A 14,837-nucleotide genomic window follows, 5' to 3' on the forward strand; every position below is an offset into this window, starting at 1 on the left:
CCTAGGCCCTTACTTGTTTAGATTCTATCTTTGAGACCTAACTTTTTCATCTGAGGTGTTCTACAGTCTATATGCAGATGACCTGAAATTGGGTAAACTGATTACATGTGTTACAGATAAGGCATGTCTGCAAAATAGCTTGACACAATTGACCATAATATGGTAATAAATACATCAAAAACTAAGCATATGAGATTTGATAGGCATAAATTTAAAGGTGAATATTTAATACTTCTACCCCCCCTGCCTGTGTGCTCTCTGGCTTTAGAAGCATCTCCCGATGGGTTAAACACTCTGTGGTCATCCCCTGCCCAACAAACTCACCCCAGTAAAATACCTTGTGAAAGTGTTACAAATCTGCTTAAGTTACCTGCCTGAAGCTGCTCCAAAAACAAACTAAAAACCACAGCTTTATAGCTCAATTGTAGGTATTCCTTCTACTGTAATATATCCATACTTTGAATGCGATTTTAAGACTATCTGCTTTTTAAAAAGTGAACTGCTCCTTATCATTTAAAGTATTACTACAGGGCAGTTGAGCACACACACACAGATTAGTTTTTTCTGGCTGTAGTAACTTACTTTGTTCACCAGGAGGCAGCACAATGCCAGCAGCCTACCATATTCCTTGTTGTTTTAACTAATAATAGCACCAATAGCTTTTAGTTTAATGATATTTTAGCTCTCAATAGTTCCAGTATATGTAGGTGTAATGTTGCCATCCACATTCTAGAGTGTTATTTAACCCTTAGTATGTGTTCTGTACCCTTTGTTTCCTGTTTTTAAATTTATATCTGCAACATTTAGATCTCTGGCTTGTTCTCTTCTTACCTCTTCAGCTCTGATTTTCACAATTGCTTCCTTTCTGATTGTTATTTTTAGTGCTGTTTCACACTGCTGACCTGCCCCTGTCAGTACTGGTTCCAACCAGCTAGGCCAGTGTGACATCCATCTCCACTCTCTCTCCAACCCCCCCCCCCAGTTTCTTTCACTTTCTTTTCTTTCCAAACCCTCCCTCAGAGTCTTTAATAACTTTCCTTCCTTTCTGTGGCGCCATCTTTAAAATCATTTCTAGTTTCTGTGCAGTCCACATGGAAGCTTCTACTCCTCCCCTGCCTGTGTGCTCTCTGGCTTTAGAAGGTTTTGTGTGAGACATACTGTTTTATTTATTGCTGTGTTTACACTGCTACTACACACTGTCAGTGCAGATTTAACTATGTTTGCTAAAAGTTGCTTTATCTGTATAAGCTACTGCATTTACTTCTAGTACTACATTACAGTTTTTAAGAATTGTTTTCTGCTCTGCTTACAGGGCTTAGTTAACTATGTTTTCTAAAAGTTGCTTTATCTGTACAAGCTACTGCATTTACTCCTAGTACTACGTTACAGTTTTTAAGAATTGTTCTCTGCTCTGCTTACAGGGCTTAGTTAACTGTGTTTTGTAATGGTTGCTTTATCTGTATAAACTACTGCATTTACTCCAAGTGCTTCACTACAGTTTTTTAAGAATGTTTTCTGCTCAGCTTACAGGGCTTAGTTAACTGTATTTGCTAATATTTGCTATTTCTGTACAAACTACTGTGTTTACTTTTAGTGCTACATTAGTTGTTTAAAAAGTAGCATCTGCTTTGCTTTCAGGGCTTAGTCAACTGGGAATACTGTTATTGCTACACTGGTTATTTCTTGTCTATATTATACCTCACTTATCCTTCTGATTCTCTAGGGATTTTCTAGGTCTGGTCTCTCATATGTCTTTTCTTACTTTCTTGGTATAACTTTTTGTATGTGTTTCCCCTTATCTCTTGCAGCTTCTTCTGATGGGTTACACACTCTGTGGTCATCCCCTGCCCAACAGACTCGCCCAGCAAAATACCATGTGAAAGTGTTATAAATTCGCTGAAGTTACCTGCCTGAAGCAGCTCCAAAAACAAACTAAAACACAGCTTTCTAGCTCAACTGTAGGTGTTCCTTCTACTGTAATTTATCTATACTTTGAATATATTTTTAAGACTATCTTCTTTTTAAAAAGTGAACTGCTCCTTATCATTTAAAGTATTACTACAGGGCAGGTGACCATACACGCAGGTTAGTTTTTCTGGCTGTAGTAACAAACTTTGGACACCAGGAGGGAGCACAATGCCAGCAGTCATAGGTTCATAGGTTCATAGGTTGGTACTAGGCTGTCAGCCCTAGGGCCTATACAAGCCTAGCCATAACAATTTCCTGGCTATTTCATCCCACACTATTTACTTCCCTGGACCCCTGTCTACCATATTCCTTGTTGTTTTAACTAACAATAGTACCAAAAGCTTTTAGTTTAATGTTATTTTAACTCTCAATAGTTCCAGTATATATGTAGGTTTAATGTTGCCAGCCACATTCTAGAGTGTTATTTAACCCCTAGTATGTCTTCTGTATCCTTTGTCTTCTGTTTTTAAATTTATATCTGCAACATTTCCATCTCTGGCTTACTCTCTTCTTACCTCTTCAGCTCTGATTTTCACAGTTGCTTCCTTTCTGATTGTTATTTTCAGTACTGTTTCACACTGCTGACCTGGCCCTGTCAGTACTGGTTCCCAACCAACTAGGCCACTGTGACATCCATCTCCAATCTCTTTCCAAATGCTTCCCCAGTTTCTTTCACTTTCTTTTCTTTCCAACCCCGCTCCCAGACTCTTTAACTTTCCCTTCCTTCCTGTGACACCATCTTTACCTCTCTGAACCACTCTAATCCTTTCCCTATACCACTGCTAGAATGTCCCTTACCCCCCCTTGCATACTTTCCTCTGAACTTACCTTCCACTCCACTGATTGTTTTTTTTTTTTTTTTTTTCATTGACCTTGATTCTTCCTTCCCTTGGCTCCTTATGGCCCAATGGACTATCCTGGCAAACAAACTGCAAATAAATAAATAAATAAATAGATAAATAATACAGCACACAGTGATTGAAACTGTAGACTCATTTAAGGACCTGGGTATATGGGTAGATTCAGCTATGAGTTTTTCTAATCATATCAACCAATTGGTTAATGAAAGTTATAGAACTATAGGTTGTATAAAAAGATTTATAAAGTCTAGGAAATCAAAAATAATGAAGTCATTGTTTGTTAGTTACATTCGACCAAAAATTGCATATGGAATAACAATATGGAAACCCTATAAGGAAAACAAGCATGAGTAAACTGGAAAGAGTACAATGGAAATATACCAAAGGTATTCATGGATGTGAAAATTTAAGTTATTATGAAAGACTAAAATATCTGAACTTGTACAGTGTCTCTTACAGATATCTAAGAGGAGATCATATTCAGGTATATAGGGCATTTAGTGACAACTACTTCTGGGAATGTTTGGGGTTAACAACAAATGCTAGAGAATCATCAGACAACCTATGTAGAAGATTCTATAGGAATGAGAAGTGTACTAATTGGTTCTCTGACAGAGTAGCCAATGCATGGAACAGACTACCAAATTACATTAAAGCAAGTACTAGTTTAAATATTTTTAAGAACAGCCTGGATACTTATTATGGGAATAAGTGTTTTGGTATATTGGCAAGCTAGAAGGGCATTAATGCCCGTGCTTGAAATATCTGTATGTCTGTATGTATGTATGTATCATTTGCACAATGTACAGCATACAAATTCTTACGAGTGTCATCTATGTGCACTACTATACATTCTGCAGTATTTTCATTTTTCCATAAAATCTTGTTACTGAAGTATAAAACAACATGTAACTCTGAAAACATGTCCAGACCTAGTACTGTTACACTCAGAACTGCTGACTGCTGTAACCATTGACCCTTCAAATCCTGACATAACTACACTTGTGTCCTCTAGTAGAGATCTATTTGTAACTGAAACTGATGTGTCTGTATTAATCAGTATGTTATTCTCATAATTCCTTTTCTGTAAACAATAGAATATTGTCATTTCTCTCAACCTTAATGACAGATAAATATTCTGGTTTGATAATTCACTGCCACACCATTCATAGATCAGCTGAAAATCTTTTTTTATAGAGTCAGCAACAACACTGACTTGAGCTATGGTATGCATTTCTTCTTTATTTTGCCCCAAAATGCTAGTAGTAACATGTCATGTACTTTATTTTTGCCTGAAAGCTGTGTATCATTTATGCTGGTGTTTACTTTATCAAAGTGATTAAGATATGCACTCTAATCCCTCTTATCCCCTCTTATTGCAATACTTGCACTGACTTCTGAAAACAATAAATTAAAATGTATTACTTTCTGAACATGTCTACATGAAATAATGTGAAGATTTTATTTATTTATTTATTTTATTTATTTTCCATTTGTTAACCGGGCTAGTCTAGCTGGATACATGTCCATTTTCAGTAGAGGCCCGGGGAGAAAAGCTCCACACAAAATTTAAGCATACTAACAATATACATTTAGTAATAAGTACAACACAAAAAAAACCTAAGGCACTAGAAGCAAAAATGTAAAAATTGTACTAGGTCATTAAAAGTGGATATTAAAAAGCTCAGATGATGATATTTGCTTTGTGTTTTTTTTTCTGGAAATGTGCATGTTACATACACTGACTATGTTTATGTCTGTGCTGTAGCATTTGCACTGATTTCTGAAGATTGTAAACTAGAATTTGTATTTGTCTAAAACCATAGTGATTTTAGAAGCTGAATCACATTGCAAATTATGAGACATTGTTTATTTATTTTATTTATTTATGCAGTTTAAAGTGCATTTATTTATCTCTATAAAATGTTTCTCTTCCAATACAATACCTCCATATTTTTCCTGATATATATCTCTGCTCTTCCAGCTGCCCTACGTATATAAAGCTTTTTTCTTGACTGCCTCTGTGTTATGTTTCACACTGATGAAGCTCCCTCTGGTTATTTTGTAATGTACCTTCTTTGTATCACTGTTACTACTGTATGTAATTGACTTCGCACATATGCTTGTAAGTCTTTAACACTGTTACAAATGTTAATCTTTTTCTGTCATAATGCTGTGGAGCTTTTCTCCCTAGGCCACTGCTGAAAATGGCCCAACAACCCAGTTGGACTTCCCCAGTAAACAAATGTAAAATAAAATAAATAAATAAATAAACTGTCCGCAGTTTAAGTTTCACATTAAGTCAAGCAACAGCACAGTTAGTGACTCATTAAAGTGAAGATGTCAATTTTCACCTTAACTGGTTCCTATTGTTTAATTCCCTGGACTGAAAACCAAAGAAATGGTAATTCCTAGCCTTGTTAAAATAATTCAGAGGCAAACTAATTTAGTCAAACTCCTCTTGCCACATACTGTGAGAAGGATTACTAGAACTTAACTTACTTAACTGATTACAAGACCAAGTCAGCACAGTGTGATGATAGCACTGAATTTCTAGACAGTCTGAACACATTTTATGGCAGGTCCGAAGAGAAGAACAACCTGGAGGCTGTAAAGCTTCTCAATGACAAAAAGGAGGCAGTACTCAACTTCAGTGTTGTGGATGTAAGGAACCAAATCAGGAAAGTGAATCCCCAGGAAGGCTGCTGGCTCTGATAACATTCTGGGGAAAGGATTAAAAGGTTGTGCAGACCAACTCAGCATAGTACTGACAGGCGTCTTCAATACCTCGCTTGTCCAGGAAACAGTACCAACATGCTTCAAAGTTATCAGCATAATCCCTCTGCCCAAAAAAGCCAACCCCACCTACTTACATGATTACAGGCCAATGGCCCTCACATCAAATGTAATGAAATGCTTTGAAAGACTGGTTAAAAGGCATTTGACTACAGCACTACCCCAATCCTTTGACCTGCTGCAGTTTTCCTACTGGGCAAACAGATCAACTGCTGATGCCATTTTGATGGCACTTCACCTCACATTGGAGCATCTTGATGAGACGAACAACTATGCGAGGCTGTTGTTCATAGATTTCAGCTCAACATTCAGTACAGTAATTTCAATACAACTTATAGAAAAGCTAATCAACCTTGACATAAATAAAGGGCTGTGCACCTGGATCCTCTATTTCCTGAATGGAAGACCACAAAGGACCTGTGCTGGTAACAACACCTTAGGGAGTATTACAATCAACACTGGAGTGCCCCAGGGTTGTGTTCTGAGTCCTCTACTGTTCACAATCCTTACCCATGATTGCTCTGTGAAAGATAGCAACAACCACATCATCAAATTCGCAGATGACAGCACAGTGGTGGGACTCATAAGTGGTGATGATGAGAGTGGGTATAGGAATGAGGTCAACTCTCTGATTGAATGATGCAATAATAACAATTTGGACCTGAACATCAATAAAACAAAAGAAATCATTATTGATTTCAGAAAGCGCTCTGCCATCCACCTGTCCTTCAAGATCAATGATGAAGAAGTGGAGAGAGTCTAAACTATAAAGTTCCTGGGGGTTCATATATCAGAGGATCTTTCTTGGAGTACAAACACAGGCCAGCTAATTAAAACATTTCACAACTGTCTACACTTCCTAAGAAGGATTAGAAAAGCAAAGCTCTCTATGAACACTCTAAATACCTTCTACTGGGGAGTCATAGAGACCATTATCACCAGCAACTGTACTGTATGTTTCGGTAACAGCACAATGGCCAAAAGGAAGAAGCTGCAAAGAAATTGCAGAAAATATCATTGCCACTAGTCTTCCTACCTTACAGGAGCTCTTTGAAATGAGATGTAAAAAGAAGTCCCACAGAATACCGAGTGATGCTTCTCATCCAGCATATGGTTGGTTCAATAAACTTGCTTCTGGTTGAAGGTTACGGAGTATCCACTGCAGGACCTCCAGATTCATGAACAGTTTTTATCCAACTGCAATAAGACTCATTAATGCAGACATAAATCTGGATGTATCAAAACTATAACAGATTGTTACACTCTCATTCTTTTCCCATTTTTTTTCCATACAGTAATTTGATTTATTTATTGCATACCAGAGGTCTATGTTCCACACCAGAGGTAAACCCCTCATTGGTAAGATCAGACCATAAACAAATTTCCCTGGACATCCATATTCCATCCCCACCCTCAGCCAAGGAAATCACTGTAAAGAATTTCTCAAAAGCCAACTTTGCACTTCTCAAGACTGAGGTGGAATCCTTCAAAGCCCCTGGGCCAGAGGATAATACAGCCCAATCCGCAGAATCCTTTACAAATGCATTCTATGAGCACCTGCAGGAATGCATGGATCATGCTATCCCAAATAAAACCAAGACTCACTCCTCCAAAAACAGGAGACTGGTCTGGTGGACCCCAGCCATAAATAAGCTATACAACAGAAGGAGGAAGCTACTACATGACAGAGCAAAATCCCAAAAAGGGAAGGCATCTCTGATCAGTATTAGCAAGAAACTTCGATCCCTCATAAAACCATCAAAGGCCAGTTTCGAAAGAAAAATTGCCCTAGACACTAAAGATAATCACAAGGCATTCTTTAGTTATGTCAGGAACATGGGCGGAAACTCCCAGATATGCTCTGAATTGTTGCATAACGGTACAAAATATACCAAACCTACAGACATAGCCAACATCCTGGCAGACAGATTCAACGCAAAATCCCCCCCCCTTCCCCCCCAAAGGAGCAAATGCCTATCCCAACTGAATGTAACCTCCCTGACATCACAGATGCACAGGTGAAAGCTGCCCTCTCCAAAGCAAAAATCACAGCATCTATGGGACCAGACGGTGTCCCAGGCTGTGTCTTACACGAGCTCCAAGAAGAACTGAACCCTCACATTAAGTCACTGTTCAAACTTAGCCTTACTACAGGATATGTACCCAAAGAATGGCATACAGCTACAGTGGTCCCACTCCACAAAGGTGGTGCCACAATGGACCCCGGAAACTATTGGCCCATAAGCCTGACTAGTCTGGTCTGTAAAGCTATGGAGTGTATTATCATGGAACTCATAAACAAAGACATTGGGAGCCTCCAGACACTGGACCCTACCCAATTCGGCTTTGTTAAAGGCAGATCTTGCCTCTTAAACCTAGTTGATTTCTTTGAAACAGTTACCAAAGCCATAGATGAGGGCAAGGTAGTCCACACAGCCTACCTGGACCTCGCAAAAGCCTTCGACACAATACCCCACTCGGGCATCATAAATAAGCTTACCAGCTTAAATATCAACCCCTATATCACAAGATGGGTTGCAAACTGGCTCAGAGATAGAACCCACATGGTCAGAATTGCAGGTGCCATGTCCGAATCCAAACCAGTTACAAGTGGCGTCCCACAGGGCTCAGTTCTGGGACCTCTCTTGTTCGGTATATACTTCTCTGAGGTTCAGGCTAACACGGGGGGATTATGGCTGACAAAGTTCGCAGATGACTGCAAACTGGGGGCCATAATCGAATCTCCAGCTGACACAAGCATCCTCCAAAAGGGTCTCACAGAAATGGATGCTTGGTGCCAGAGCCACGGCCTCAAGCTAAATGCTAAAAAGTGCATAGTCATCCCCTTTGGGAAAAACAAGGTGCCCACAAATTACCACACAGGTGGTAATATATTAAGTACGGAAGAAGTAATTAGAGATTAGGGGACCAACGTAGATAGTAATCTCTCCTTTGATAATCACGTTGCCAAAGTGGCTAGAAAGACCTGCTATATAGCCCACCTTATCACGAAAGGGTTCGCATCTAGATCAAGAGAGGTCATTGTGCCCCTCTACTCGTCACTCATCAGGCCCATAATTGAATACAATGCCCCTTTTGGGATGTACCTTATCCGACACCTGCAGCAACTGGAGAGACCCCAAAAGTACCTCACCAAGAGGATCATGGGCTACAAACAGATGCCCTATGCAGCTTGACTAAAGAAACTCCAGCTCTACTCAGTTGCTTACCGCCTACTCAGAGGCGATCTATGCCTGATGTACAAAGTCATGTCAAACCCAGAATTAATGGACATGCTCCACCTCAAAAAATCCAAGTCCCTTAGAGCTACATGCTCCAGGGACCTAAACCTTAGCACAAAAATAAATAGGACATGCTGGAGGGACAGATTCATTTCCCAGAGGCTCCCCTCACTCTGGAATAGAATCCCAATTCATGTTAGACATAGCCCTTCGCTGACCCTCTTCAAGCGAAATTTGGACGCGTGGATGGGAAATCACAAATTCACCCTTGGGATCTCTCCTGTGTCCCTGCTAGACAGAGGCACAGTAAACTAATCTTAAAAGGGTACCTTCTGTGACCTACTTTACAGAGGCACAGTAGGCTAATCTAATAGGGAGGCGGAAGCCAAATACACTCTGGCTAGGCTTATAAATGCCCTAGGGCAGATAGCCTAATATCTGCCTATGAACCTATGAACCTATACTAAAGTTAATATATTCTCATTCAAGTCCAATTCCACTCACTTCCTTATGTGCAATATCACCCAATCTCACCTCTGTGTATAGTGCACTTTTATTTTCATGTGTTAATCATCTAGCAGTCAGTGTTGTCCAGTGTATATAAATAGTGTACAAGCATGTGTCAGCTACTTTGATATTTACTTCTGTAATATAGTTATTGTTTATTTTTAATACCTATTATGTCTGTCTTTTTGTGTTTGTTTTTCTCCTGTAAAAGAGCTGACACTCAAAATTTTGTTTAGGTAGCACTTGTGTTTCCTAAATGACAATGACGTTTCTTTGAATCTTTGAAGAACATATAGATATTTTTTAATTTCAGTCAACGTTTTAGCTAACATGCTAAACTTAAAGAAAGTATTTACATGTGTGTGTGTGTGTGTGTGTGTGTGTGTGTGTGTGTGTGTGTGTGTGTGTGTGTGTGTGTGTGTGTGTCTGTAGAGATTATAATCTGAAAAAAAAAAAGCTAAAAAAAGCTGTGCATACAATATGAAGTTTGTGGTTATGAACCTGTAATAGACATGAAAGAGGCAATGGGAAAATTACAGTGAAAATCTAGGGAACCACAGCCATCAGCTGCTCTGGTGGAGAGGTGTAGAAACAGAATATGGAGTGAGGGGAAACACGTTCATTTGAATGACTATCTCATCCCACCACAAGATGCAAAACCTCATGGCAAGGGCATATGTGTTGGGTTAGGTTGGGAGCTTACCTAAACTAATGCTGCTTGACATTATGAAAAACAGATGCATAGCATGCAGACACCTTTCTAGTTGCTGTTTGGCAAAATGATTTAGGTCTTTACCTCACAGACGCTGAGTACAGGGTGTGATTCTGACCTTGGGTTACTGGCTAGGCTTAACATGATCAGGGCATAAACAGTTTATATATAATGCAGAACCAAGCAGCTATACAGCATCCATTGTTTGAAAAAATACATAGCAATGAGAAATGTTTCAAAACAGTCTAAGGGAGACATGCAATTCAAACACGTGTACCTTATTAGTAACCACAATCCATTTAGGTACTATGAAAACATGTATATGAATTAATATGAAAGAAAAAGGATAGAAAGAGAGAATATCTTGAAAACAAGAATTGACACCCTTAAGGAATTAAAGAAAAACAGTGGCTATAGGTGGAAGTACCCATTGGTAGGGCTTTTGTACTACCAATTGTGCATTGCTACTCTTCCTAGCCTTCTTTCAGTAGCCCATTTTTTGAACAATAACCCTTTGTGTCATTATACAATTTCAGCCTCTCCTTGAGTATCAGAAGCCCCCTTTGGCTACCTTCCCCAAGTTCTGTAAAGTACAATCTGAGAGCTGAATCATTCTCATGTGTGTCTTTGTGACTCTCCCCAGCTCTACCTTCAAAGGAAGTCTGGTATGTTCTGACAGTGGTGCCTGAAATTCAGAATTGCTACCACCACCTAACTCTCTCCTTGAAGTAATCCTTTCCAAGGGAAGTCCAGTATCATTCAATGGATGGATTCTGTCTGTCTGCTACTCACTAGCCCTCCAAAGCAGCCACATGACCAGCACTTGTTAGAGGTGTGGCTAATGGCATTAGAGGTGTGGCTAATGGCATTGTCTCACCATTGTGCTTTCCCCATGTGCTAGTCTCCATGTTTGAGTGTGTGTACCACATGCATAGCAGGTACTGCATTATCAAAATAATTTCCTATTAAAATATCCACCAAGCTATCATTGAACACTATCACCTGCCTGCTCCCTTGTCCGCCTTTCTGATATAAGTAAATTGGCCAGCAGTACCTATAAAAGTGTCCCTCCCAATGCCATAACCAGAGTTTACTGCCCAGACAAGTATTGCTCCCTTTTGTCTACATCAGGGTTAGTAATTAAAAGCGTCTTGGTTCTTAGTGTGACAAGCTAGAAAATGTTTTCCGTTTGTTAATATATGATTTCCTAGTAACAGGTTTCACCTTTAATACCTGCTACACATACTCAGAAAAATGGATGCTTAACAGGTATTAAGAATATATCAACCAAGCAGTCAGTTCAAGTTAGGATAGGGATTGTTTGATACACCCCATATGAGTAGGTCCAGATAAGTGTACTTAGACAATTCCAAAAGAATGGAGAACTACTAGTCTCTTGGCCAGAAGGGAGTCACCACAGTGATCTTTGGAGTGTGTTTCTTAATCTTTATAATAACCCTGGATATCAGTGGAAAGGTGTACAGGCACATTCCCATAAAAGTGTATGAAAATGCATCTATTTTCCAGATCTGCTTGCAAAGAATCGTGGAGCAGAATTTCTGTAGTCAATTGTTGCGAATGGACCTGAATAGATCAATCTGAAGTATTCCCCACACTTGGATCAATTCCTGGAAGACCCCCTGATTCATCTCCTATTAGTGATGCCTCTCCTGGTCCTGCTCAGCTTGTCTGCCACATAGTTTTTCTCTGACAGAATGTAAGAAGACTGTAGAGTAAGATTTTGCTGAACTGCTATATAGCAGGCTACCATATGTAGCCTGCAGAAGGGGTAGTTTCTGGACCTTCCCTGCTTGTTCATGCACCACATCACTATGGTACAGTCTGCAATCACCTGGATAGGGACTGAGGACCATGGGTGATTCAGAGAATTGAATGCATTTACTACTGACCATGCTTCTTTGATGTCTCTTTGTTTTCTTCTTTGTTTTTGTTGCAAAGACCATTAACTTTCTCCCCCAAATGCACAGCTCCCAAGCAAAGTCTCATGCATATGTTGTTACAGACTGTAGAGAAGACGTAAGGGAAAAATAAGGGACCTGACTTCAGATAAAACTGATCACTCCACCATGTCAATCTCCTTTTTACAAATTCCAAAAGTGGAACTGAAAGGTCAGAGGGAGTTGATGCTGGAACAAAATAGATTTTAAATACCACTGAAGTCTGACTGGGGGAATCAGGAGTATCATTAATGTCACAAATCCTACAATCATGAAATATTCCCTTGCAGACGTTGTTGACTGAATGGAAAAATCTCTGGAATGGCTCTAGATATAGACTTTTTCCTGTGGGAGGAAAGCTGTCTGAAGGTATGCATAAAATGCTCCAAGAATATGAATGCAGCAAAAAAATTGTAACACATTGAAAAATATATAAAAAATAAGCAAGTCATTCAAATAAGGAAAAATGTGAATACATTGCAGTCTGTGGTAGGCTATCACTGGAGCTAGACACTTTGAAAATTTCCTTGGAGCAGTAAACAACCCAAAGGGTCATGAAGAGAACTGAAAGTATAATTTAGACACAGGGAGTCTTAAAAAAAGGTTTGGAGTCTGTGGCTACTGGAATATGATGATAAGCTTCCTTTAAATCTATACAGTTACCAAATTACTATAAGTGGGAATGATGGGTAACAGGGTATGAGAGGATAGCATTCTGAACTTTCACAAACTGGTTTAGAAAGTCATGGTCTAGGGTGTATGTTCCTAAGGTGTTATTAAAGACCAAAAATGCTTCCTCCAGGGATCTTGACAACATATCTGGGTGCTTAGCAAACAGTGTCCAACATATTTTGGCCAAACTTCTCTTTAAATCATTTAACTTAAGCACAAATCCTAGTATACTGCTGTGGTGACCATGATCCTGGAAATTATAGAACAGTCACTCATACAAGTCTGCTATGCAGTGTATTATAACCACACTCATTGTAAATCAAGAATGCCAGTAGGCATGACCCACAGCAATTTGACTTCATCAAAGAGAGATAGTGCCTGTTAAATCTTGTTAATTTCTTCGAGATGGTCATGCAAGCCATTGACATTGGTCAAGCTGTGCAAATACCTTGTCTTGATCTGGCCAAAGCATTCAACATCATACCTCATACCAGAAGTGTAAGGATCATACCTCTCAACTATCCAGATTTTCATGGAATGTCCAGATTTTTGTCCTGTATTTTTAGTCTGTGCCTCATAAAGTTTATGGTTTCCTGGCAAATCATTGAGGATTGAAGTCACTAAATAATGACAGATATTTGAGTTTCAGGCATCATATCCTTCAGAAAATACATATAAATGCAGAACTAGTTTTTCTAGCAACTTTCTAAGTTTATAAGAGCAATATTAAAAATCTGTCCCTGTTTTTGGACCTTTGTTCCCCCATTATTTTTGGCTTTGTCCAAATTTTTTACATGGAGAGGTTGAGAGGTGTGGTAAGGACACTATCTGCCTTAAACATAGATCCTTATGTGGTAAGATGAACATCCAACACTGACTGAAAGAAAGAACCTGTATAGTTTGCGTAGTAGATACCCCTTCATTAGTGCTAAGATAAATAGTGGAGTCCCCAAGGGGTATGTAACAATCCTTTCCTGTTTGATATGTACTTCTCTGATCTGAAAAATGATAACCTCCAGTTAATTAAAGTCACAAATAGCAAAATGGGTGCAATTGTCAACCCCCCCCCCTAAAATGCCTTTACCTTTTAGAAACGTTTACCATAGTTAATTGTTGGTGTATAAATAATGAGCTTAAATTGAATGCTAAAGTATAGTAGTGTTTCTTCTGAAAAATAGCAGTTATCTGCAAAAACAGTATGGAAATCATTCTGTTAATAAAAGTATTGCCAGTTAGTATTCAGTATTTCATTAATCAGCCTTTGAAATGTGACGTGATTGACAGTTGCCGATCCTTTTATCATCATGTGGCAACTGTAGTCATGAAATCCTTGTACTTAGCACAACTAGTAGCCAAAGGTATTTTCTCTTCATTCAGAGATGTTGCCATTCCCCTGTATTCAGCATTGATTAGACTCAGTTTAGAATACGATGAACCCTTTGGGATGTATGCCACTTGACATATCAGCAAACACAAAAAGCTCCAGAGTTTTCTAACCCAAAAATATCTCTGATTTTAAGAGACTTGCTTAAAAGAACATCCTGAAAATCCTTTCTCTATTGTTTGCATGTTACAGACTATCGAGTGGTGATCTGTGACTCATTTAACGCACCATTAGATATCTGCTGATCCTAGACTTCTTATATCTTTGTAAGTCAAACAATGCAGCTAACACCACAGCTAGAGAACTGAACCTTCAGCAGCAGATAAACAGAATATAATGGACACAGAGATATATCAGCTGGTACCTCCACCTTTTCTGGAATATTTTTTTTTCACAGGTCAAGCAATGTAATTTAATTATCTTCCTTCAGACTAAACATGGGTGAATAGATGGCTTTTCTCAAATTTACCCCAGGAGTAACTGGTCTCTACCACTCTGATAAAGGAGGTAAATCCTGAGAGTGGATATTGGCAAGGCATACATGGTCATTAGAGTAAAACAGCCTTGAAATGCCAATGAAGCCCACGAGACTGTAGCATTTATATATGCAGAGTGTGTGTGTGTGTTATATATGCAGAGTGTGTGTGTGTGTGTGTATATATATATATATATATATATATATATATATATATATATATATATATATATATATATATAATAGGATCATAGGTAAAAGTA

Source organism: Protopterus annectens, chromosome 1.part1, assembly GCF_019279795.1.
Source record: "Protopterus annectens isolate FY-2018-M chromosome 1.part1, PAN1.0, whole genome shotgun sequence".
Taxonomy (NCBI): domain Eukaryota; kingdom Metazoa; phylum Chordata; order Ceratodontiformes; family Protopteridae; genus Protopterus; species Protopterus annectens.